The sequence below is a fragment of the Prionailurus viverrinus genome, chromosome E2, assembly GCF_022837055.1.
Source record: "Prionailurus viverrinus isolate Anna chromosome E2, UM_Priviv_1.0, whole genome shotgun sequence".
In the NCBI taxonomy this organism is placed as follows: Eukaryota; Metazoa; Chordata; class Mammalia; order Carnivora; family Felidae; genus Prionailurus; species Prionailurus viverrinus.
In genome coordinates, this window is record NC_062575.1 from 26,429,877 (window position 1) to 26,454,941 (window position 25,065).

The window sequence follows — 25,065 nt, forward strand, 5'->3', positions numbered from 1 at the left end:
TGGTATGGTGGCCACTGAGGAGCTCCCTTGCCATATTACTTTCAGTAAAGGCCACAGGGATTTCCATTACACATATTTGAAATCATTGTCTATTGAGATAAATCCATGAAAAGTGAAGAATAAAAGCACAATAGAGAATTTAAATCCTACTCATGGCTACTTCTCCAGACTTAACTCTTTTGCCACCTGCCCAGAGTCTGTTCTCCAGCCAAATGAAACTACTGTCAGTCCTTAAGTCCCCACGAATTCCTTGTCTACTCTAAGTAAATTCAAAGATTTGCTCTATTAGAAGATTTTACCCTAGATATGTTTAGGCCAAGGTAACTGGAGGCTTTATTTGGAGGAAGAAAAATCAAAGGGAACTATTATTTATTTAAAGCCAACTATATATGAGACATTTTACTTGGTGTGCATGATTGTATTTAATCCTCACCTCAATTCTTGAGTTACAATCTTTATTGCATAATTGAGTAATGAGAGGCTTACCGTATGTTAATGGATTTGCCCAATGACACATACTTACAAACTGCACAGCCAGGATTTAAACCCAGGCCTATTTACTCCAAAGCCCTTATTGTTCTACTTTTACTGCACTGTGGACATGGCAGTAATTTAGAGAAGAAGAAGAAGAAAAAAAAACGATGACTGGATTCAGTGAATATAGGAATTTGTGGCCATTTCACTGAAACTGACTTTTATACACAAAAAGTTGCTGCAGTACAACAGTAGTGGGAAACATCATACTCTCTGATACTCTACACATCTCCCCTTGGAGACAGGGTCTATGTGCCCTCTCCTTCAATCTGGGTGGGGCTGTGATGACTTCAAGCTAGAGAGTAGGGCAGAAGGGCCACTGAATGATTTCTGAGCAGGGCCATAAAAAGGTGTTTGGATTTCTTCCTTATTGCTAAAACATTTGCACTTGGAGCCCTCAAGTGAGGTAAAAAACCAGCTTCTCTTTAGGCCACCATGCTTTGAGGAAGCCAAGTCACGACAGGCTTGGCTTTAGTGGGTAATCCTTGCCTTCAATAATTCTAGATGAGGATCCAGACAGCCAATAGAATATAACCCCCAGCCCCTCAGTCTTCTCAGCTGAGGATCCAGACATTTTGAAGCATGGATGGGCTCTACTCTGCCCCCTGCCTGAATTCCCAATCTCAAAATCTGTGAACCATAATAAATGAGTTGTCTTAAGCTACTAAATTTTGGTATGGTTTGTAATAGAACATAAATAATGGATAGAAATACAAATACGTTACCAAGCTATAAGAAAGTATGTAAGAAACAATTCCAAGCATTGTAAAGCAAACGAAACTAAAATGCATGTGGTTTCTGAATACAAATCTACAAACCAAAAACAAAAACAAAAAATCAAGAAGAAAGAAAAGGAGAGAGAGATGCTATTATTTCTGATTCTGGAAGGAATCAAACGAAGGAAGTTTCTTTCAAGTTAGGTCTTAAAATGAAAAATGAGTAAATAATACTTTGAGAGCAAGAGAAGTAGACAATCATGTTCCAAAAAAGAGAACTGTATCAACCAACTATATTGCCTCTTTTAGAAAGGACAGTCGGTACAGATAATCAGAGTACTTAACCTGTTTGAGAGAGTGAGAAGTCAGAAAGAGCCAGGTCATTAAGAATTTTGAATATCCTGCTTGGGAGCTTCCATAGATAATGACAGATGCTTGAAGATACTGAGCTTTGTAGGACATTTCTGATGGTATGCAGAGGATGAATTGGAAGTCCAGAAACAGGTAACAGGTGAATTAATAAATTCTTTCTATTTCCTGTATCAAAGACAAAGAGACCCAAATAAAGAGAGTATTCATGGTAATGAATGGACAACTATTCATTACATGTACAACGATTTTGATTTGAGGTGAGAGAGGTGATTTGACTGAAGGTCAAGTAAAAGAAGTCAAGAAGCACCAGGTAAGTTAAAGTACAGGAAAGGCATGGTGCTAAGAATAAAATCTTCAGACACATTCAGTATATTCTAATAATGAAGGACTTTTTTCTATTCTTTGCGTGCAAGAAATTCAGTCACTGCTGATAGAAGATGGAGTACATTAGAGATTCCTTTTGTTTAACTTGCCTTGAGCCTCCCAAGTACATGTACACCGGGCCTTTGGGTTCCATCTACATTTGTCTCTAGACATAACCCTTGGAAATAGATCAATTTATTTTTTATTTTCCATCTATCCACATTCTTTAATACAACTCAATTTCACTCGAAAATCATCGTCTTCTTAAAATGGCTTGGTTAATATAAAATTTCTGCACTTTCCCATCTCAATTTCAATAAATTTGTAATTATAAGCCTAGTGGGGGAGTGGGGTGAAGCAAGCCCTTGTTGCACTCTTTAGAGGTCTTCATGTGCTTACCGAAGCACTGAAACACACCTGCTAGAGCTTAGACTCCTTACCTGTCTGGTTTTGCACCTAATGCAATCTGATTACCGTTTAGTAAAATACTTAAAGATTAATTTTCTCAGTGCAGTCCTGAGGCTACAGAAATGCAAGATATGTTCTAAAATTATGAAAATGGGGGAAATAAATGAAATAAATGAGAGTAAAGATGAATTTTTAAAAATATGTATTAATTCATTCAGCAAATACTTACTAAGTACTTACCATCTGCCAAACACTGTTCTAAGTGCTGAGATTGCAGGGGTGAATACACTAGACAAAGCCCCTGCCATCAGGGAACTTACACACTCTTTTTTTTTTTTAATTTTCGTTTATGTTTAAGTATTTATTTTGAAAGAGAGACAGCATGAGTAGGGGAGGGGCAGAAAGAAAGGAGAGAGAGAATCCCAAGCAGGCTCCACACTGTCAGCACAAAGCCCGATGTGGGGCTTGAACTCACAGAACTGTGAGATCATGACCTAAGCTGAGATCAAGAGTCAGACAGTTAACTGACTGAGCCACTCTGGTGCTCCCATTACACACTTTTTAAGGGAAGGTGGAGTAAGATTATTATATCAAGGCTATTAAATGGCTATAGGTACAATGGCAAACATTTAGCAGGTGAAAGAGGAGAGGGACTTGTGCAGACAGAATGGTAGGGATGGCCTGACATTTGATCAATCAAATAAGCAAAGGGAAGTGAGAAATGCAAATCACACAAATTTCTGGGGAGAAGACATTTCAGGCAGAACAAATGCAGAGTCCCTGAGCCATGAGCATGCTTGACAGATTGGAGACCTGTGTGGTAGGACAGGAAGGCTCTAGCAAGGAAACAAAGGAGATTAAATAAGAGAAGTGATGGGCTGTGGGAGGCTGTCAGATCATAAATGGTTTTGTAAATCAAAGAGGCTTGGAGTGAATTAAAATCAGCTTGGATGCATGATTTGGGTCCGGTCTGTACTATTTCCTCACTCTGAAATCTTAACAAGTTACTCAACCCCTGAGCCTTAGTTTTCTCTCGTCTTAAACAGAGATGAAATTGAATCACACTTATAAGGTTCCTGTGGGTGTCAAGTGAGATAATGTAATGCTAAGAAGTGCTCAGCAAAGTGTCTGAAAAAACAGGAAAAAGTATTATTACAGTCACTATTTTAGATCATACTCAATAAGAACCTCAAACATGCTAATTTGGGGACTGGGGAGGTGGGGTAGTATCTTCAACTTTTAAATTACAACATATCCTGAGGATTCTGAGCAGAAAATACGAAAAGGGGTTCCCCCATATATTTACATCTAGGCCCACAGAACTGGTCAGCAAATCTTAGCAACGTGATGAGCACTAGAGCTTATTAAGTTAAGTGCACACAGTCTTACTTTCATTTCCTGCCTAACCATCCTGACCATCACACCTATGGCTTATGATTCAATGAGTCACAAGGAAAATAGCAAAAATAAATTAAGTTTAATGATAATTATTCAATTATTAATCAATAAAAAGTATTTATTATACACATTAATATATATATATCATATACTTATATATAATTACTAATATTATAATAAATAAAATTCAGTAATAAACTAAGTTATTCTTTCTTTTAAAGTTCATTCATTTATTTTGAGGTGGGTCAGGGGAGGGGCAGAGAGAGAGGGAGAGAGAGAATCCCAAGCAGACTCCGTGCTGTCAGTACAAAGCTTGACATGGAGCTCAATCTCATTAACTGTGAGATCATGACGTGAGCCAAAACTAAGAGTCTGATGCTTAACCAACTGAGCCACCCAGGCACCCCTAAATAAAGTCATACTTACCTCTGTCAATTTTAACATTTTGTTAGAATCTGAAACAGCAAATACATTTCTTGGATATTAAAAAAGAGTGACCAATTAACTAATTTTGGGTTGCATATACTTTTTTCAACTTTTGACCTCAAGTGGAACCCTAAATCTTTGGAGTTTATGATTCTCTGCAAGATGGTATCACTCTAAAAACTTATTTGACATTTGGAAATTTTCATAAATTTTAGGAATGTACATCAACCTTAATGTTGAGGTTTGTGGCTCTACTTATATAACATTGGGAGTTCCTGGCTCTTTCTTTATGTCCTGCGTTTAGTGACTAGTAACAAGTGGTTGGTGTTGAAAAGAGGGAGGAGGACATCAGTCCTAAGTGTTGCCCAAAATTGAATAAATGGCCTGAGGCACCTAAGTATCTCACAAGGGTCAAGCACACTCATATGAGCTTATCTTTTTTACACTCCAGGCAGAGATTGTGACCAACTAGATCAGCCTCTCAAAACATTTTGAAACATGCCGTATTTCCAGGAGTCCACTTTACTTCTGATGCCTTTTCCTTTATACTCTTCTTTGAAAATTTTAACTTAGGTATCTCTCTTGCTTCTCTGTTCAGTGCCTTTATATTTAAGATAATATCACCTCCTTATTAAAAACATATTGGGGTTTCTTATTGCCTAGAAGAGTACTTCCTATAGAAGATGTACGATGGGACATCATCAGGTGTTACATATAAAAAGTTTCCCTGTTCAAACAGGTATAGCAAATTCAGGGTTAAACCAAGGTTAATCAGATTTCTTATCCAAAGAATTCTCAGATCTTCTTAGAGGCGAATGTGCATTTCAAATGCTAAAGATGAAGACATACAGTCAGAATCTACTAATCAGGGTGCCTCGGTGGCTCAGTTGGTTAAGCTTCTGACTCTTGATTTCACCTCAGGTCATGATCCCAGGGTTGTGGGATAGAGCCCCAAGTCGCACTCTACACTGACAACGCGGATCCCGTTTGGGATTCTCCCCCTCTCTCTGGCCCTTCCTTGCTTGCAAGCTTTCTTAAAATATTTTTTTTTAAAAAGCATCTACCTATCTCATATATTGATGGATCACATTTTTGAGAGGCAAATACGGCTCTTAATGTTCTATGAAACTTACATCAGGAATTTCTTAGCTTGTGGTTCAAGGTGTTTTTCTACCTAGTATGATTCACTATTCCATTTACATTTCCTCTCACTTCTTGCATTTTCCAAGCTTCAATGCCACAAAACTAATCCTTATTCCTTAAAGATGGAATGCTTTTTAATGTCTTATGTCTCCATTCTAGAGAGAACACTAACAAGTAACAAACCCTTTTGATGCAAAGAGTAGCTTTAAGTTTTTCTCATATACATCATATACATCCCAGAGTCTAACACAACCATTAGCACTTGATTACTAGAATAATTGAATCAATTGGTAAAGCTATATATATAGTCAAGTTAAAGATTACTCTTATTCTGTATATTTCTTCTTGCTGATTACTAAAGTATCAAATTTTGTAGGTAACATAAATCATGATTATTTCATTTTGATGAAAAATTTTTATAGAGAATAATTTTAAAATTATGTATAAGAATAAGCATTCTTTTGCCTGAAAATGCACAAATGTAAACTTTTAATTATTTATTTGGAGAGCACAAATAAGGGAGAGGGGCAGAGAGAGAGAGGGAGAAAGAGAATCCCAAGTAGACTCCACACTGTCAGCATAGAGACTGACATGGGGCTTGATCCCATGACCCTGGGATCATGACCTGAGCTGAAATCAAGAGGTGGATGCTCAACCAGCTGAGCCACCCAGGCACCCTGAATGTAAACTTTTTCATTGAGATTTGATCATTTTTTCCACAGTTAGAAATTATCAGTGTGAATGCATTATCTTTCCACATTATTTTTTAGTTTCAGAGAGAGAGAAAGAGCACACAAAAGGGGGGTGAAGCAGAGGGCTAAGGAGAGAGAGAGACAGAGGGAGAATCCCAAACAGTCTCCATGCTCAGCAAGAAGACTGATGCAGGGCTTGATCCCATCACCATGAGATCATGACCTGAGCCAAAATCGAGTCTGATGCTCAATTGACTGAGCCACCCAGGTGCCCCCTAATTTTCTATATGTTTAGTTTCACTACTGTGAACCCACTGAGAGAAGGTCTAGTTTGCAATGAAGAGAGAAGGAAAGAAGAGAGACTAAGTGAGAGGAAGAGGGGGAGGAAAAAGAAGAGGGAGAAGTTTGTGAACATCAAGCAATAGATAAAATATATTTAATAGATTCCTGGTAACTATCACTGTTCCTGTGACATAGTGATATATCCACAAATAGAAAACAGGATATAAAATCTGATTCCTAAAACTTTAGTTCTGGAAAATTAGCTAGAAGAAATAAACACGTGTGAGTATATTTCTATGTATATGGAAAATACTTCCACTTTACTTACAATAAGGGTGAAGGAGGCGGGAATGAAAACCAGTGTTGTCCAAAAATAGGTTCTTTATTACATAAATGATAATACATTTGATGGATATTTTATGTATAATATTATAGAACAATCTCTCAAACTATGTTTAAAAGAGTCACCAGGGGATGACTGGTCCAATCCTAATCTAACAGTTTTATAGATGTGCATAGTCTATTTCCTAGAATGGAATAACTTTGAGAGGCATGTGGGCAGTCTATAAATACGGAATTTTCATTCTGTCCACCTCCCTTTAGCATTATGACAGGCACAAGATAGATGTTAGTTCATTCTCTCTCTCCCTCTCCCTCTCCTCCGGATTCCATAAACTGAAGTGCCTCGATTCTTTGGAACTGTTACGGAAGTAGAAGAAGGTTCTTGTCAAGTGAGCTGTGTCTTCTCTGTTTCATGGTCCTGTTTGCAGACCTGGAGCAGATGTGCAGGCAAATTCAATTTACCTTAATTCATCCCAGTTTAATTAGCAGCTGGGTTGCTCCTGGCTCCAGGAAAGCAAGAGAGTGACAGTTTGTATAACAGAGCGTCTGTCCTCTGGAAACAACTTTCCCCTCTGGAATGCTCCTTGATCAATAGATAAATCTTACAATGTTGACACCAGAAGGGACATACTTCTAACATCAGTTAATTCTAAACAAAAGCACTCCTCTTAGCCTAAAGAAAAACTTGTGTCTTATGTGAATATATGTTGTATTATTGGAAATGGCAGATGCACTACGACACAATTTTATACCCAAACTTGATAATTAAGTTCACATTTGCAAATTATCTATCATTTAGGAAATTTGAAGGGAGCATAAGTTCTTATGGAGATAAATTTAAGGTATAGTGGCATGAATGGGATCAAGAATAAATCTATCCTATCATCATATTAACTAAATAGAGAAATATAGAGAACCCCCAAATAAAGAGCCTAGTCACATTCCTTATGCTTTAAAAAATCATTACTATGTTTCAATTTTTATGGTGGCTAAATACACATAACATGAAATTCAGCATGTTAACCATTTTTAAGTGCCCGATTCAGAGGTTTTAAACCACCACCAACATCGATTTACATCATATTCCATCTGATAAAATTGAAATTTTGCTCATTAAACAATAATTCCTGATTCTCTTATCTGATGCCCAGCCCCGGGTAACCACCATTCTCTCTGTCTCCATGATTGTACCTCATATAGGAAGAATCATACAATATTTCTTTTTGTGACTGGCTTATTTTATTGAGCATAATGTCTTTAGTGTTCACCAATGTTGTAGCATGTTGCAGAATTCCCTTCATTTTTATGCTTGAATAGTATTCCATTGTATGTATACAACATATTATACTTATCTAATCATTGGTCAATGGACACTTTAACTGCTTTCAATTTTAGCTGTTCTGAATCATCATGCTGCTATGCATATGGATATACAAATATCTCTTTGAGATCCAGCTTTTAATTCATTTGGGTATATATCCAGAAGTGGAATTGCTAGATCATATGGTGATTTTGATTTTTAGCTTTTCAAGAAACCACCATACTGTTTTCCACAGCAGCTGTACCATTTTATGTTCTAACAGTGTATAAAGGTTCCAATTTTTCTACATCCTTGCCAATACTTATTTTTTTTCTTGATGATAGCCATCCAAATGGGCTTGAGACAGTATTTCCTTGTAGGTTTGATTTGATTTCCCTAATGATTAGTACTGTTGAACATCCTGTCAATGTATATTTTCTTTGGGGAAATGTTTATTCAAGTGCTTTGACCTTTTTGAATCAGGTTATTTCCTTGTTATTAAATTTTATGAATTTTCTGTATATTTTGGAGATTAATCCTTTATCAGATATATGGTTTGCAAATGTTTTCTCATTCTGTGGGTTGCCTTTTCTATTTTTGATATCACCTTTTGATGCACAGTTTTTAAAAATTTTCATGAAGTCCAGTTTGCTTTATTTTTTCCTTTTATTGCCTGTGCCTTTGGTATCACAGCCAAAAAATCATTGCCAAATACAAGGTAGTTAAGCATTTTCTCTGTGTTTTTTCCTAAGAATTTTGTTGTTTTTAGTTTTATATTCAGATCTTTGATAATCTTAAGTTAATTTTTGCATATGATGTTAGAAAAGAGGCCCTAACTTCATTGTTTTTGTTGTGGAGATCTAGTTTTCCCAGCATCATTTGTTTAAAAGACCACCCTTTTCCTATTTAATGATCTTGGTACCTCCTTTTCAAAAATCCTTTGACCATATATGCAAAAGTCTATTTCTGGGCTCTCTATTCTATTCCATTGGTCTATAGGTCTGCCTTTATGCCAATAACATTCCGTCTTGGGGACCATAGTTTTGTAGTAAGTTTTGAAATCATGAACTCTCAGTCCTCCAGATTTGTTTTCTTCTTTAAGATTGTTTTGGCTATTCAAAGTCCTTTGATATGCTGTATCAATTTTAGCATGGGTTCTTCTATTTCTGCAAAAATCATCATAAGGACTGTGATGAGGATTACACTGAATCTATAGATTGCTTTGGGTAGTACTGACATCTCAACATTAAGTCTTCCAATCCAGGAATATGGAATGTGTTTCCATTTATTTAGGTCTTCTTTAATTTCTTTCACCAATGTTTTGTAATTCTCATTACAAAAATCTTTCACCTGCTTTGTTAATTCTCAAATATTTTATTCTTTGGTTGCTATTATAAATAGATTTTTCTCAATTTCCTTTTCAGATCATTCATTGCCAACATATAGAAATGCAACTGATGGGGTGCCTGGGTGGCTCGGTCGGTTAAGCATCCGACTTCGGCTCAGGTCATGATCTCATGGTCCATGAGTTCGAGCCCCGTGTCGGGCTCTGTGCTGACCGCTCAGAGCCTGGAGGCTGTTTCAGATTCTGTGTCTCCCTCTCTCTCTGCTCCTCCCCTGTTCATGCTCTGTCTCTCTCTGTCTCAAAAATAAATAAATGTTAAAACTAAAAAAAAAAAAGAAATGCAACTGATGTTTGCACATTGGCTTTGTATCCCATACCTAATTTATCTATGAATTGTGACAGTCATTTTTGTGGAATCTTTAGGGTTTTCTACCTATAAGATCATATCGTTTGCCAACAGAAATAATGTTACTTCTTCCTAATTTCATGTATTTTATTTCTTGCCTAACTATTCTGGATATAACTTCTAAAACTATGTTGAATAAAACTTCCAGTACTGTGTTGAACAGAAGTTGCAAAAGTGGACATCCCTACCATTATCCTGATCATAAAGGAAAAGTTTTCAGTCTTCACCATTGAGTATGATATTTTCACATACAGGCTTTATTCGATTGAAGTAGTTTCTACTTCTAGTCTGTTAAATGTTTTTATCATGAAAGGGTGTCACATTTTGTCAAATGCTTTTTCTGCATCATTTGAGCATCTGTGGTTTTTTTTATCCCTCTTCATTCTGTTAATGTAGTGTATTATATTGATTGATTTTCATATATTGACCCATCCTTGCATTCCAAAAATAAATCCCACATGGTCATGGTGTATAATCCTTTTAATGAGCTGAATTTGGTTTCCTAGTATTATGTTGAAGATTTGTGCATCAATATTCATAAGGGATATAGGTCTGAAGTTCTCTTGTAGTGTCTTTGTCTAGCTTTGCAATCAGAGTAATACTGGCTTCAGAATGAGTTAGGAATTATTCCTTCCTCTTCAATATTTCAGAAATTCTGGAGAAGGATTGGTATTAGTTCTGCTACATACATTGGTAGAAGTCACCAATAAACCTATCAAGTCCAGGCTATTTCTTTATTGGAATATTATTTATTACAGATTCAATCTCCTTAATAATAAACCTACTGAGATTTTTAACTTCTTTATGATTTAGTCTTGGTAGGTTTTGTGTTTCTAGGAATTTTGTCATTTCATCTAGTTTATCCAATTTATTGGTATAATTTTTTATAGTTTTATAGTCTCTTATTTCTGTAGAATTGGTTGTAATGTCCCCACTTTCATTTCTGATCGTGGTAATTTGAGACTTTCTTTTTGTAGTACATCAAGCTAAAGGTCTGTCCACTTAATTGGTCTAATCGAAGAACCAACTTGTAGTTTTACTGATTTTTCTGTTTTTTTCAATTTTCTATTTTCTATTTTCTCTCTCATCTTTATTATTTCCTTTCTTCTGCTAGGTTCTGATTTATTCTTTTCTGGATCCATGAAATATAAAGTTAGTTACTGATTTGAGAATTTTGTTTATTTATGTAAGCATTTATAGATGTAAATTTCAACCTTAGTACCACTGTCAGTTCATCTCTTAAGTTCTAGTAAGTTGTGTTTTTTTGGTTCATTGCTTTCTTCTTATTTTTCAGTTTTACTTGTGATCTCTTCTTTACAACATTGGTTATTTAAGAGTGTACAGTTTCATTTCAACACATTTGTGGATTTCCCAGTTTTACTTCTGTATTTGATTTCTAACTTTATTGTTTTGTTCAGAGAGGTTAGTTTGTATGACTATCTTTTAAAATCTCTTAAGACTTAATTTGTACCCTAACATATGGTCTACCTTTGAAAATGTATACTGTGCACTTAAGAATATGCTGTTGTTATTGGGTAGAATATTCTGTATGTTTATTAAATCTAGATGGTTTAGGGTGTGGTTAAACCCTCTGTTTACTTATCTTCTATTTGTTTTATCCAAGGTGGTATTAAAGTCTCCAACTATTATTGTAGAACTATCTATTTTTCCCTTCATTTCTATCAGTGCTTCCTATATTTCAGTGGTCTGTTGTTAGGCATTTATGTGTTTATAATTGTTAGAGCTGTTTTCTGTATTGAACGTTTTATTAACATATAATGTCCTTCTTTGTCTTATGTTGTGCTTTGTTTTTTTTTTTTACTTAAAGTTACTTTTATTTGATGTTAGTATAGCTACCCCTGCCCTCTTTTGGCTACTATTTTCATTGAATACCTTTTCCATCCTTTTCTTTCAATTTATTTGTGTCTCCGGACCTAACAGGAATCTCTTAGAGACAGTATATAGCTGGATCATGTGTTTCCATCCATTCTGAGAAACTCTTTTGATAGGAGAATTTAATTTACATTTAAAGTTATTACTGATAAGGACAGGCTTGCTTCTGTTTTGTTGCTATGTATATACTTTTTATAGTTTTCTTTTTGTCCCTCATATCCTACATTATTGTGTTCTGTGTTTTAGTTGAGTTTTTGCAGTGAAATATTAAAATCATTTATTTCCTGTGTATATTGTAAGTTATTTTCTTTGTGCCTATCATAGGGATTACATTTGATATCCAATAGTTGTAAAGCTCTAATTTAAAATTATACCAGTTAAAATTTGGTAACATCAAAAAACTCTGCTCTTTTCCAGCTCCATCCGGCTCTTTCAGTTGTTGCCACAAAATTCCATCTTTATACATTATGTGCCCTCAAGTATAAACTAATAATTCTTTTAAATGTATGTGTCTCTTAAATGATGCAGAAAAAAATGAAGTTAGAAACCATTGTGAAAGAATATTCGTTTTCCTAATTGTCTGTCATTTACTTTCACTGAGATCTTTATTTCTTCTTTAAGTTCCAGGTTACCAGTGTCCTTTCATTTCAACCTGTGAGACTCCTTTGAGCATTTTTTTTTAACGTTTATCTTTGAGAGAGAGAGCAGGGGAGGAGAAGAGAGAGGAAGATAGAGGATCCAAAGGAGTCTTTGCACTGACAGCAGAGAGCCCAATGCAGGGCTTGAACTCACAAACTGTAAAATCATGACCTACACCGAAGTAAGCCACTTAATGGACTGAGCCACCCAAATGCCCCTTGAGCATTGCTTGCAGGGCAAGTCTAGTGGTAACAAACCTCAGCTTTTGTTTATCTAGAAATGTCTTAATTTCTCCCTTACTTTTGAAAGGGAAATATAGGATTCTTGGTTGAGAGGGTTTATTTGTGTGTTTGTGTGCTGTTGTTATTTGTTTAGAACTTCAAATTTATTGACCTGCTTCTGTCTGGCCTCCCAAGTTTTTCATGAGAAATCTGCTAATACTTTTATTGAGGATGACTTACATGTGACAAACTGCTTCTCTCTTGTTGCTTTCTACATTCTCTCTTTGTCCTTGGCTTTTAACAATTTGATTATAATGTGTCTCTATGTGAGTAACAACACCTTGAGTTCATCTTAATTGGAGTTCACTCAAATTCTTGTATGTTTATATTCCTATATTTCATCAAATTTGGGAAATTTTCAGCTATTATTAGTTAAAATATTATCTCTGTGCCCTTGTCTCTCTGTCTCCAGCTTCAAGGATACTGACAGCATGTATGTTATAGGCTCACTCTGCCAATAATCAACCTGAGATGCAAACTTAAGGTCTTATCAGATATTTTCTGGGTCTCTATGTTTCCCTAGGTGTACATAGTAACTTTCTAATTTTCCTTGTATATACAGTGTTTTAATATACTAGTCTTTAAGGTCTGGCTCCAAAAAAAGGGAAACAAGAAAAATTAATGTGAGGAGAGGAGGCTGGCTCTTTAAAACACCTCAAAGTTACTTCACCTGGAGGGGCAGAGGCTTGAAACAATGGCTTCCTGCCTCTTTGTCTCCACTTCTGTGATCAGAAGAAACAATGAGGGTAGCCTGCATGGTTCAGTCCATTAAGCATCCAGCTCTTGGTTTTGGCTCATGTCATGATCTCACTGTTTGTGACTTTGAGCCACACATCAGACTCTGTGCTGATAGTGCAGAGCCCACTTAGGATTCTCTCTCTCCCTCTCTCTCTGCCCCTCTCATGCTCATGTTTCTCTCTCCCCCATCTGCTCTCTCTCAAAAAAAAAAAACTTAAAAAAAACCCACAAGCATCAATGAGTGATCAGAGCACAGACCCCCAGTATTTGAAGAACAGGTCATTTTTGCCCACTCTGACTCCCACACTCTATGTGCAAGCCGCTCAAGGAATCCTTGCACAGCTGCCTGCCACAGTGCAGAGAAGAGGTATGGACAGCTGAAATTTACCAAAACACTATATAAGGGAAAATATGATATTATCTTACTAAAAGGGAAAATATTCAGTAGGAATGTGTTAGTACACAATAGTCAGGGTACACAATAGTATTAAGTACTATGAAATGGGCTAGCCATAAAAAAATGATGCTTCTTAATATTTCTGGCATTGTTCCCCCTGAATTTGTATTTTTCTGTTGTGCTTAGTGGTAAGGCATAAATGTGGATAAACTCATAATAAAATAGCTAATATCAAAACCCACTCTGGTTTAAAGAAATGAGCCATAACCATGGAGTAACCAGACAACAGGTATCAGAACTAACTTGGAGGGTAAACAAGTCTGCAAGATCATCAGCCAAAAATATATCATCTTTGATGATGATGCTAAAAACCTGTGCCTTAACTTTTCATTTATTATGTGCCAGGTACTGTGTTCAGTATATAATATATATGTGCTGTTATCTTCAAAGAAACTCTATTAAGTATCATTATCTTTATTTATAGACTTCTGAAGAGCAGCTCAGAGAGTAAGTTGTTATGATTAACCCCAAAACAGTGAAATATAAATCATATTGACTCATATGCACCATACCAAAGAAGCAAATTTTCATAATAGGGAATAATGCTAGAAAGCAAAGTTACTGCATGGCCGGGGGGGGGGGGGGGCGGGAGGAAAGCCAAGTAGCAAACCACACATGTGTGGAGGAGAGTTCATTTTATGAAAGAATTCTTGGTTGCCCACTTTGGGATACGTTTCACAGGTAAGTGTTATAATTCAAGTGAGAAATAACAGAAGCCACTTCTGTAATACTAACAACACTGTATGATCTTTGTGAGGTTTTTAAGACTACAGAAGGTCATTGCTCCTGCGAAGCTAACGGGAAGAAGATGAATTTTATTAAAAAGAAACCACTACGTTGTTACCTGTAACAGGGTCAGTTCTCAAAGTAACTACAGAACGAAGACTGCATTGGGAAAGGTCTGGAAAGTACAATTTATGTGGAAATTTTGTGAGAGTTGTGAAAGAGAAAACAGTTGCCAGTCTTAGTATGATGGTTAGGAAAAGGTCTCTGAAGATGCACAGCATTGGTTTGCATCTTGCTCTTCCTGGTAACCAGCTTGTGATCTTTGGAAAACATCAGGTCTCTTAACTGACTGGAGACAGATGTCAAGTTCTCTAGCCTCTTCCTAAATGCACAGTTGGGTTTCTATGGTACCTCATGTGACCGTGGCTAATGATCAACTCTCTAGAACCAACCCACCATACACACTGTGCTCTGTTCCCTCCAGTTCAGTTCCCTACAAGATTCAGGGAAGTCCTGTTTCTCCCCACAAACATGTTTATGACAATGTGTCTGCTACTGTAATTATGAGATTTAATGAAATCATCTGTAAAGTATTGAAATGTGAGTTGTCAGAAAAGGTTGTTTTGTCTCATGTTGAGCACATTAAAAAAATTAGAAAATGTTGAGCCACAAAGGAGAATACATCTGACGAATGAGATCTAAGAGATATCTGTAAAAAGAGTCTGAATCCAAAATCCCTTCTAGGTCTCTTTAAGTACTTTTTCTACTTCATGGAAATGAAATCATAAATTAGTGGCAATTTGCTATGAGAATGTCTTGTGCTAAGAAAGGCTGCATGGGTTCCAATCAATGGAAACATACTCAAAGAAAAGACTATGACCCATCTAAAGAGCCTGGCAAGTGGAATAAGTAGGTATTTATATATTTAAGTTAAAATAACATATCTGGGTTATCTTTTAACTGATGCTAAGCTTTTAAACAAATATATTGATTTGACCAGGTCACAGAACAGGACTTGTGCTTTACCTAATTTGTCATTTGTTGTATTTAATAAGACAATGCATATAAATCTCTTAGAACAGTTTTTATCATATTATTTGTCCAATAAATGTTGGTTATTAGTAGTACTAGTAATGGCATTAGTGATAATTTTGATAGGGCAAGCTATTTGCTTTTTTTTTTAATTTTTTAATGTTTTTACTTATTTTTGAAGGAGAGAAAGAGACAGAGCATAAGCTGGGGAGGAGCAGAGAGAGAGGGAGACACAGAATCCAAAGCATGCTCCAGGCTCTGAGCTGTCAGCACAGAGCCGCACGCGGGGCTCAAACTCACGAACTCTGAGGTCATGACCTGAGCCAAAGTTGGATGCTTAACCAACTGAGCCACCCAGGCGCCCCAGGCAAGCTATTTGAAAAGAAACAAGTAAGAAAACTAAATTTGTCAGTTGTAGATGCAAATGAAATGGGGCAAGTCAAAGGTAGAGAAAGGCAGGTCACGGAGTTCCTCACTAAGAAAATGTGCAATAACTCTTTCTGCCCAATATTTGGATGGACTTTCTCACCAGCAGAAAAGTGTTGTGTTATAGGAAGCTTACTTATGGACTAGATAACTCTAGGAAAATGATTTTGAAGATGATAGGAGCTTTGTATGAGTCCCAAAAGATTTCCTCTGTACCTGAGCATTCATCATCTCAGTAAGGGTCTTTGGCTCCCTCTCTTGACAGAGGTAAAGGCTTCCCAGCAGATTCTTTAGCTCCCTATAAGCTCTTAAGTGATACACAGACACAGGCAGCAATGAAAGTGACTTCACTTCGTACATGGACCCACTTATCTTGCAGCACAAGATATGTTGATTTGATGGGGTGGGGGCAAAGACTGATTCCAGAATTTATAAAATATGAATATAAAACCAATGATAAAAATGACAACGGCTGTTAAACCATCCTATCACGGGTTTGTCTTGAAAAGAAAAAAGGAAAAAAAAAGCCCAACATAGCTACCCAACAAGGTTAGATTTGTTTTTGGAAAAAAGTGCCAAGAAAAATTTATCACCCTGGGCCTAACCAAAAACTACAAAAGACCAAAGGAATACTCTAGACTCCACATACAAGTTTGAAAGAAAGTTTTCAAATTTCATGTGATCTTTTGTAAGGTTACCACTAGCATTTGCTTACTTTTCTGCCAAACTTACCCCCAAATACTTCCAATGCTATGACGATGCCTTTAGAATTTCAAAAGGATTCCAAAAAGTTAGGCTTCAACTTCATTGGAATGTGACTTGTCATAACAAGGAAAAAATGCCTTATAGATATTTAGAGGAAATTCAGATTTTGTGTATATTTCCTACTTATTTTGGTGTTTTCAAAAGGCTGCATTTTACAGGTATATCTGACATTATGAAGTCTCCAGTCATCATGCGGTCAATCCCAATGACACTTTTTCTAAACTCATCATTTAGCTCTGAAATAGAGGGACATACAGCCAGTAGATCATACGAAGTGCCATACATTTTTCTATTTTGCTACTACCTTGCTGTATAGTGAATGGAAATTATCAGCATGAAAATCATACCTAGAACTCTGTTACATTTGAGTATGTTGAAATACATATCGGCCCATCTTCCCAAATTTTAACATTTACATAGCACCTACTATATGCCATGTACTGTGCATTGAGTGGTGAACTAACCAGAGAAAATCACCATTCTTGTAGAACTTGTGGTCTATCAGAAGACAGATATTAACTAGTGAGTTGAAATACTTTTTCTTCTTTTTAAAACTAAATGGAGAAAAAAACTACATGGTTTTTGGGGTAGCTCAGTCAGTTAAGCATCTCAGGTCATGATCTCACTGTCATGAGATCAAGTCCCGTGTCAGTCTCTGTGCTGGGTGTGGAGACTGCTTAAGACTTTTTCTTTCTCTCTTGGCCCCTCTCCCCGCTTGTGCTTTCTAAAATTAAATATATATATATATATATATATATATATATTCATATATATATTTATATATTTTTATTTATATTTATTTATTTATATTTATACATATAAATATGTTTATATATATAAATATAATATATATATTTAAAATAAATAAAACTACATGGTTTTGGCTTCATACAAGTACTAACAGTATCAGTTTGCTCATACCTATATGAAAGGACTGGTGCCTGACATGTAATGGACGCAAAGTAAATGTTCAATGAAGAGACAAATAATATTTCTTGGAGGGTGTAGTGGGTAGGGGGTATGAACAATCAGCTCTGATGGTCTGTGATGTCCTAAAGTGTTCATTGTTTTACTAACTGGAATTTTTAGTGGGCATCAAGGTGCTGAAGATTTGAAATAAACACACCACAGGCTGCTCCTTGCCAATTGCTCCTACGCAGGGTCTGGTCTCCTTTGGATACCAAGCCAGGTCATTTGCAATTAGCTTTCCCCAGTTCAGGCCATTCTAACATCACTTGTCCTGTCAACACAGGACTTTGGAGAAGTATGTAAAATCCTTCCACATTGTTTCCTCCAGCATCTATCCAGAATCAGACTGTTTTATGTTCTTGCTGGGTATCCCATGTGCATTGTGCTCTCTTTATTAAGATACTCTTATGTCACCTGTTCAGTGGACACCACTTAATTCTCTAATGTCACTTGTGCTTTCCCAGACTCTTCTTTATGAGCATCTCCCCTTCCCCTACCACCTCATCCTCCAGCTCTGCAGAGCATTGAATATAATGCATGAGTAATACGTAGAAAGAAGTCAACTAATGGAAGGTAAAAGAAATGTGTGAAGAGAAGTCAAATACAGATAATGAACAGCAAAAATTTGCCTCAATACCATTCAATCACTTCACACCATTATAACCCTCATGTTACTATTATTTACATATGTAGCAAATGTCATGTTCCTAGACTTTCAACACTTTGTCTTACTTTCACACCAAGTACTTTTGGGACTACACTGGACAGGCAATTGGTTTTGGTTGAATGAAATTTAATAATACTTGTAGATAAACACTCAACTATTCACTTATCAAATACTTATTGTGCTCTTCCTCCTATGCCCCAATGTACCTGGGATAAATTTTGTGTAAGTAGGCTTTTAAAGAATATTGATGAAATAGTCATTTATGTTTATAATTACTATAGTTTATCATATGTTCCATAAATAGGTAAGTGGAGGATGCTATGAAAATTCATACACAGAAAGGGCACTTAAACCAACATCAAGAGGAAAGATTTTCTTGGAAAAAGAAAATCTAAGATAAACCATTACAAGGTAGTTTGGAATTGGCTATTTGTTCATTTATTCTATAATAGTATCTTGAGAACTTTGTTGGCAAACACATAGTAATCCAAACATACTAAAAGACAAGAGTACAGAAAAAGGTAATAGCCTTGTGTGTAGAAAAGAGGAAGTACAAACTAATGAATGGTTCAGGCTTTATAAAGCTTGTGAATGGATGAGTGATTCATTATTATAGGTAATCCAAGAGGAAAAACACATCTGAGGAAGGCAGTTTTATCTTAGGCTTTAATTTGAGGAGCTTGTGGATCATCTATACAGAGTTGTTCATTCTAAATTCAGAGCAAAAAGCAGGAAACATTAGTAAAAGTGAAGTTCATGGAGAAGATCAAACGTCTCCCAAATTTCAGTTATTTCATTTATATTCCTTCTAGTAACTCAATTTAATTCACAATTAAGATGGTACCTCATCCTGTACTTTCTAATGCCTTAAATCTGATGAATTATGAGACCCTTTCATACATTATTTTTTGACAGTTGCTATATCCAGACAATAGGAATGTAGAGATGGAGAAAAATTAGTTCCTGCTATTGAAAAGTTCAAGAGAATCATCTGTTTAATGTGTTTTCCTCCAACATTATTCTTTTGACAGTCACCAAGTATTGGCCTAAACACTCTGCATCTGTAAAGTATAGATAGACATTTTTAAAGAGAACACGTTTGTGGACAAATGCACTTAGGAAATCGCTTATATTTCAGCCCATTTTTGTTGATCCACACTGCAATTAGCATCATAACAATGATAAGAAAACCTGGAGAGAAGAAACATGCTTAACTTAGTTTATTTGACCATGAAATCCATTGTTACTGTTTATGTGCTAACCATGTATTCATATCACAATAATATGCCCCTTTGTCTCTCCTACCAATTTCCACTAATATACACCTTCAAGATGTTATTTTTTTATCTTCTTCCAGCCACATACACATCTGAACTCTGAATCACACATTTCTGCAGAGGTTGTATGGCAAACGTTCCAGCACACCAACCATAAACTAAGTTGGGAATTTGAAATCATCTTTCCCCAATCATCTTTGATTTCACCAATGGTTTGCAAAATTCTACATTGCTTTCACCAAGTTTCCAAAGCCCCAAAACATCTGTATATTAACTTAATGTGTTCTCTAAATCCACTTTACACCTAACAACTTTTTTTGTAATAACCTAAGCAATAATATTTGTGACATAATGGAATTGAGATGTCACTTACATTTGCTAGTACACATCAAGTTAATACACACTCTTAAATTACTCTTCCTTCCTTCCTTCCTTCCTTCCTTTTTGAGGGAGGGAGAGAGAGGGAGAGAGAGGGAGAGAGAGGGAAAGAGAGAGGGAGGGAGGGAGGTAGGGAGGGAGGGAGGGAAGGAGAGGGAGAGAGAAAGCATTGAGTGAGGGAGGGGCAGAGAGAGAGAGGGAGACAGAATCCGAAGCACGCTCCAGGCTCTGAGCTATCAGCACAGAGCCTGATGAGGGGCTTGAACTCATGAACCGTGAGATCATGACCTCAGCCAAAGCTGGACCGTTAACCCACTGAGCCACCTAGGTGCCCCTAATACGCATTTTTAAATAAAGTTCATGCACTACCTAAAATCATCTCATATTCCACAAATCGTACGGGCAGAACATTTTGAGAAACAAAGTATAATAGAAACTCTCCCTTTTCTGATCACTTATAGTATGTGCAACATACCAAGATTTCCTGGAACAAAATTTGGAATTCTCAGTTGAACAAAAATGTGAATTTAAAGTCAGCTACTGCTATCACTTTTCCTAGGCAATTCATGTAAAATGATAAAGGTTATTACTAATTAACTCAACCAGATATTTATGTTGGATTCAATAAAACAAATCAGGCATCATCTCTTAAAGGTGACCTTATTGGGAAAATAAGGGCTCTGAAATCAAGATCATAATGAGAGCCTGAAAACAAACAAAGCACAAATAAAATACTTAAAATACTCAAGCAATGGAATTGTGGTTGGAAAGTTTTAAAAAAGTGTATTTCCAATAATATTTGGAAAAAATAAACCCTTATTTTCCAATTGTAGCTTAAGATAACGGATTCAAAGATTGAGGGGAAGTCCCTGTTTCTGGATAGGGATGGAGGCTTCCCATCTCTAGTTGGACCTGAGATTTGTCTCCTCATGGCAACAGGTTACACTAGCAACTCTCAATATTTACCAAGTCTATATTGCAATAGCTTTACGGTATCATCATTTTGGAGTACTATTATAAAGTAGTTTTATTCTGTAAGACACACTGCCAAAATTGGCTGATTTTGGTTTTCTTGGCAAGTTTTAAAAGCCTAAATGTGCAGGGATGGTAATTCAGGATGACCTAACTACGTAGTCCTGGGAATAAAACAATCTATCACTATTAGCAGCTAAGTGAGTTTTGTGGGCCTCCCTGAACACCTAATCACACTATCACCTTTAAAAAACTAAAATGAGGGGCGCCTGGGTGGCGCAGTCGGTTGAGCGTCCGACTTCAGCCAGGTCACGATCTCGCGGTTCGTGAGTTCGAGCCCCGCGTCGGGCTCTGGGCTGATGGCTCGGAGCCTGGAGCCTGTTTCGACTCTGTGTCTCCCTCTCTCTCTGCCCCTCCCCCGTTCATGCTCTGTCTCTCTCTGTCCCAAAAATAAATAAAAAACGTTGAAAAAAAAATTAAAAAAAAAACTAAAATGAAATATGCATTTTTAGATGCCTATTATATTAGAAATGTTAGGCACATTTGAGGTACTCGAGTCATTCATAAGGTAGAAATCGTGTGCCTATTACCCGCCACCAGGACCACGATCATAACTACTGCTAACTCACCCTTATTGAAAACCTGTGAGCTATTTTACTCTTTATATAATTTCATTAATCTTTATATGATTTATCTGATTTCATTAATCTGTAAAGTAATCCTACAATGAAGTAATATTAGACGGCACTGAGACTTGTAGAGACTATAAGATTGACTGCATTCTTTTAACCAAAAGCCGATCTTTTTAACCAAAGCAGATTCTTTTTCACCAAAGCAGATCTACACAACTCATAAGTCAAGACTAATTGATATTCTTTGAAACAACTTTAGTGGCAACATTTCTGAATAAATTTAAAATACAAAGTTCAGTCCTTGGTATATATTAGGTGCTCAACACCCTTTAGCTTTCTAATCCTCTTTCAAATAGATTTAGCAAAGTGACACAGATGGTGGCTATGCCTTTGTGCATTTTTCTCATCAGGCTTGTGGTATCACTGAAAATTATTTAAAGTAGACAGAACTAGTGATTAATAAAGGGATTTGTGATTTGCTCAGGTCATATAGCTGGTAAATGATGAGGCCAGAATGAAAAAGGGAACTATGAATTGCAGATATAATGCTCTATTTTTCTATGAAAAGGGAGATCTCTTTCACACCCCTTAGAAGTTGGGGGTGAATTTTATTACCCTGTAAGAAACATAATGGGAGTTTTAGGACACACTTAGGACCATAGAGAATGGGAACAGAAAAAGAAATGACAAGTACAATAAATGAAAGGGATGACGATACAATTTTAGGCATGTCAATCTGCTTGGAGAGACCACGATTTCAGGTGGAGTCTCTACAGCAGCAGCTTTGGAAATGAAAAATGGATTGTAAAAGTGTCTTACATTTCAACGAAGTGTTCAACATATATAAAATGGGATGGTTTTAAGAGTTTAACAGGATTAAACCAAGGATCATACCAAAATGACAGCTCCACTTAAAGGAATGAATTGTAAAGTCACAAAAGTTACTGAGAGAGGTCAAGCCACAGCAGGAATTTATTGCTAAAGGATTGATAAAGTGACATTTTCCAATAAAGGGAGATGAAGATCATTTTGAAAACTAAAATCAGAAGTTTATTCAGAGCTCTTGGGAAAGTGTCAAGAAGCATTATCAGAAATCTTTTTAAAGGCACAAAATATTTTATTTAATATATGACCCAACCGCTCAAAATGTCTGGAGTCTAGTTCAGAAATACAATTATGTATTAGGGAAACATCACTCATTTAATTCCTTTAACAGGGCTAGTTGTTAATTAGTTCCATGTTCCAAAAATTAACAATATCTGAAAAACTGTGTAATTAGTAGGCACATAAACTAAGCCAAATATTTTGTTTTGAGATATAAAAACAAAAGATGGAAAGAATTTTAAAGGATGCAACTTATTAGTTATTGACATGCTATTGCATTTCTGTTCAAAGATTCAAACATTACCTCTTCACAAAGATCCCTTGGTAACTGTTCACTGACTTTTCAGACCTTGCATAACTTTTCATAACTTTTTTTTTAGATGGCAGTTCTTACTCATGACATTAAAGCTCAAGGAGTTTTAGGTGCTAAGATAGGTGCCTAAAGTACCATTGTCACCACTGAAATAATGAATGTGAGATGGGGTGTATGAACATGGCATAGAGTTTACCGGAGAGAACGGGTATATTCATGGGGGAAAAGTGAATTGACTTACTCAAGGCCACATTAGTCTTCAGGAGCACAAGGGCCACTAGTTGAATCTACTACATTTGAAAAGTAGATCATGACACTAAACCTCAAGAATTTCCCTTGCTGACTTGTCTTCCCTTTATCCTAGTATCAGTTTTAAACTACACGAGGCTAGGACTGAAACAATCTGCAGGTCTCCTGTTTTTCTAATATACATACATATATATTCTTGTTAAAATGTGATGGTTTGTTGTCCTACTTCCTAAAAGGGACTTGCAAAGAATTTTGAGGTACATTAAATGATTCATTTTCAGGATATTAGCAGAAAATAAAGATGGGATCATTTAAAACCAAAAATCAAAGTTACAGATTTTTGGAGAAGGGTGATAGGGGATCAAAATAGTATCATAGTTGACCCTTGAGCAACATGGGTTTGAACTGCATGGGTCCACTTTTATCCGGAATTTTTTTTCCTATAAATATAGTACAGTACAGTACTATAAAGGTATCTTCTCTTCCTGATTTTCTTAATAGCATTATATTTTCTCTAGCTTCCTTTATTGTAAGAATACAGTATATAAAACTTATACAAAATGTGTGTTAATCAACTATTTATGTTATTGGTAAGGCTTCCTGTCAATAGTCGTCTATTAGTAACTAAGTTTTGGGGGGTCAAATATCATACACCAATTTTCATCTGTGCTAAGGGTAGGTGCCCTTAACTCCTGCATTGTTCAAGAGTCAATACAATTGACATGTTTTAGGCCAAGTGGGTCACTTTTAGTTACCATGTTCAAGTAGTTGATAAAATGTTTTTGTCAGAGAACAGCAGGTATCTTTGGAGCATCACCTCTAGAAGAATGAGGGATAACAATTCATATTTTCACAAGTGTCAAAATACAGACTTTGATCATTAGTATCAAAAAAAAGCACTTGATTTTTGTATTCTATAGTTTTATTTTTTCCCTTAGATTCACTCTATGTTTGATAATAAATATCCTTAATGATCTGTGCTACCAACATTGTTAGAGTATTCAATAACACACAGAAAGTGTTTCAGATTAGATTAAGAATATTTTAAAAACACCTTTGTCACCTAACAAAGGCAATTTTCTTTTAGACAGGAGAAAGTACAAAATGTGAAGAAGAAATTTTACTCCAAAGTGTTAAAAAGAAAACCTCGGGCCCCAAAAGTCATCACTGAAGACCCCAAGTTACTTAACCAAGACTTAAAAGCTAACCTAATTGCAGTTTCAAACCCCTCAGGCACGTAAACTTTAACCAGTCAATGTAGGAATTTCCTGGTCGATACTATGAACTTTACTGATACACCTCTTCAGTTCTCCTCAGGAGGGTGACTTTGCCTAAAATGGATTCTTTGCTAGTAACTTTCTTTTTTCTGTCCCCTCTCCATCTTTAAAAAATCTTTCTTTTTCTGTAGACCTCTGGATCCCCCCTCTATTTGCTAGATGAGATGATGCCTGATTCATGAATTGATTGATAAATCCAATTAGATCTTGAAAATTTCCTCCATTGAACTTTTGCTATTTAAAATCTTTTTTGATACACAGACAGAGCTAATATCTGTGCAAACTTCCTGGTGCTGTTATTTTTCTTAATGGGACACAACTACATAATATGCTGGGATAACCAACTGAAGGTCCTGGCAAGACCCCATGCAGTCTTACATATGGCTCAGTGAGCTAGGGGAACCACCTGCAAAATGTGATTCTGGTGCCTGTCTGTCCTCATCTAATCAATGACTTTATTGACAATTCATCCCCTGTTTCTCCTCTATCTTTTAATTTTCTGTCTCTATGGCATCCTGCCATCAGCATGTCAACACACTGACA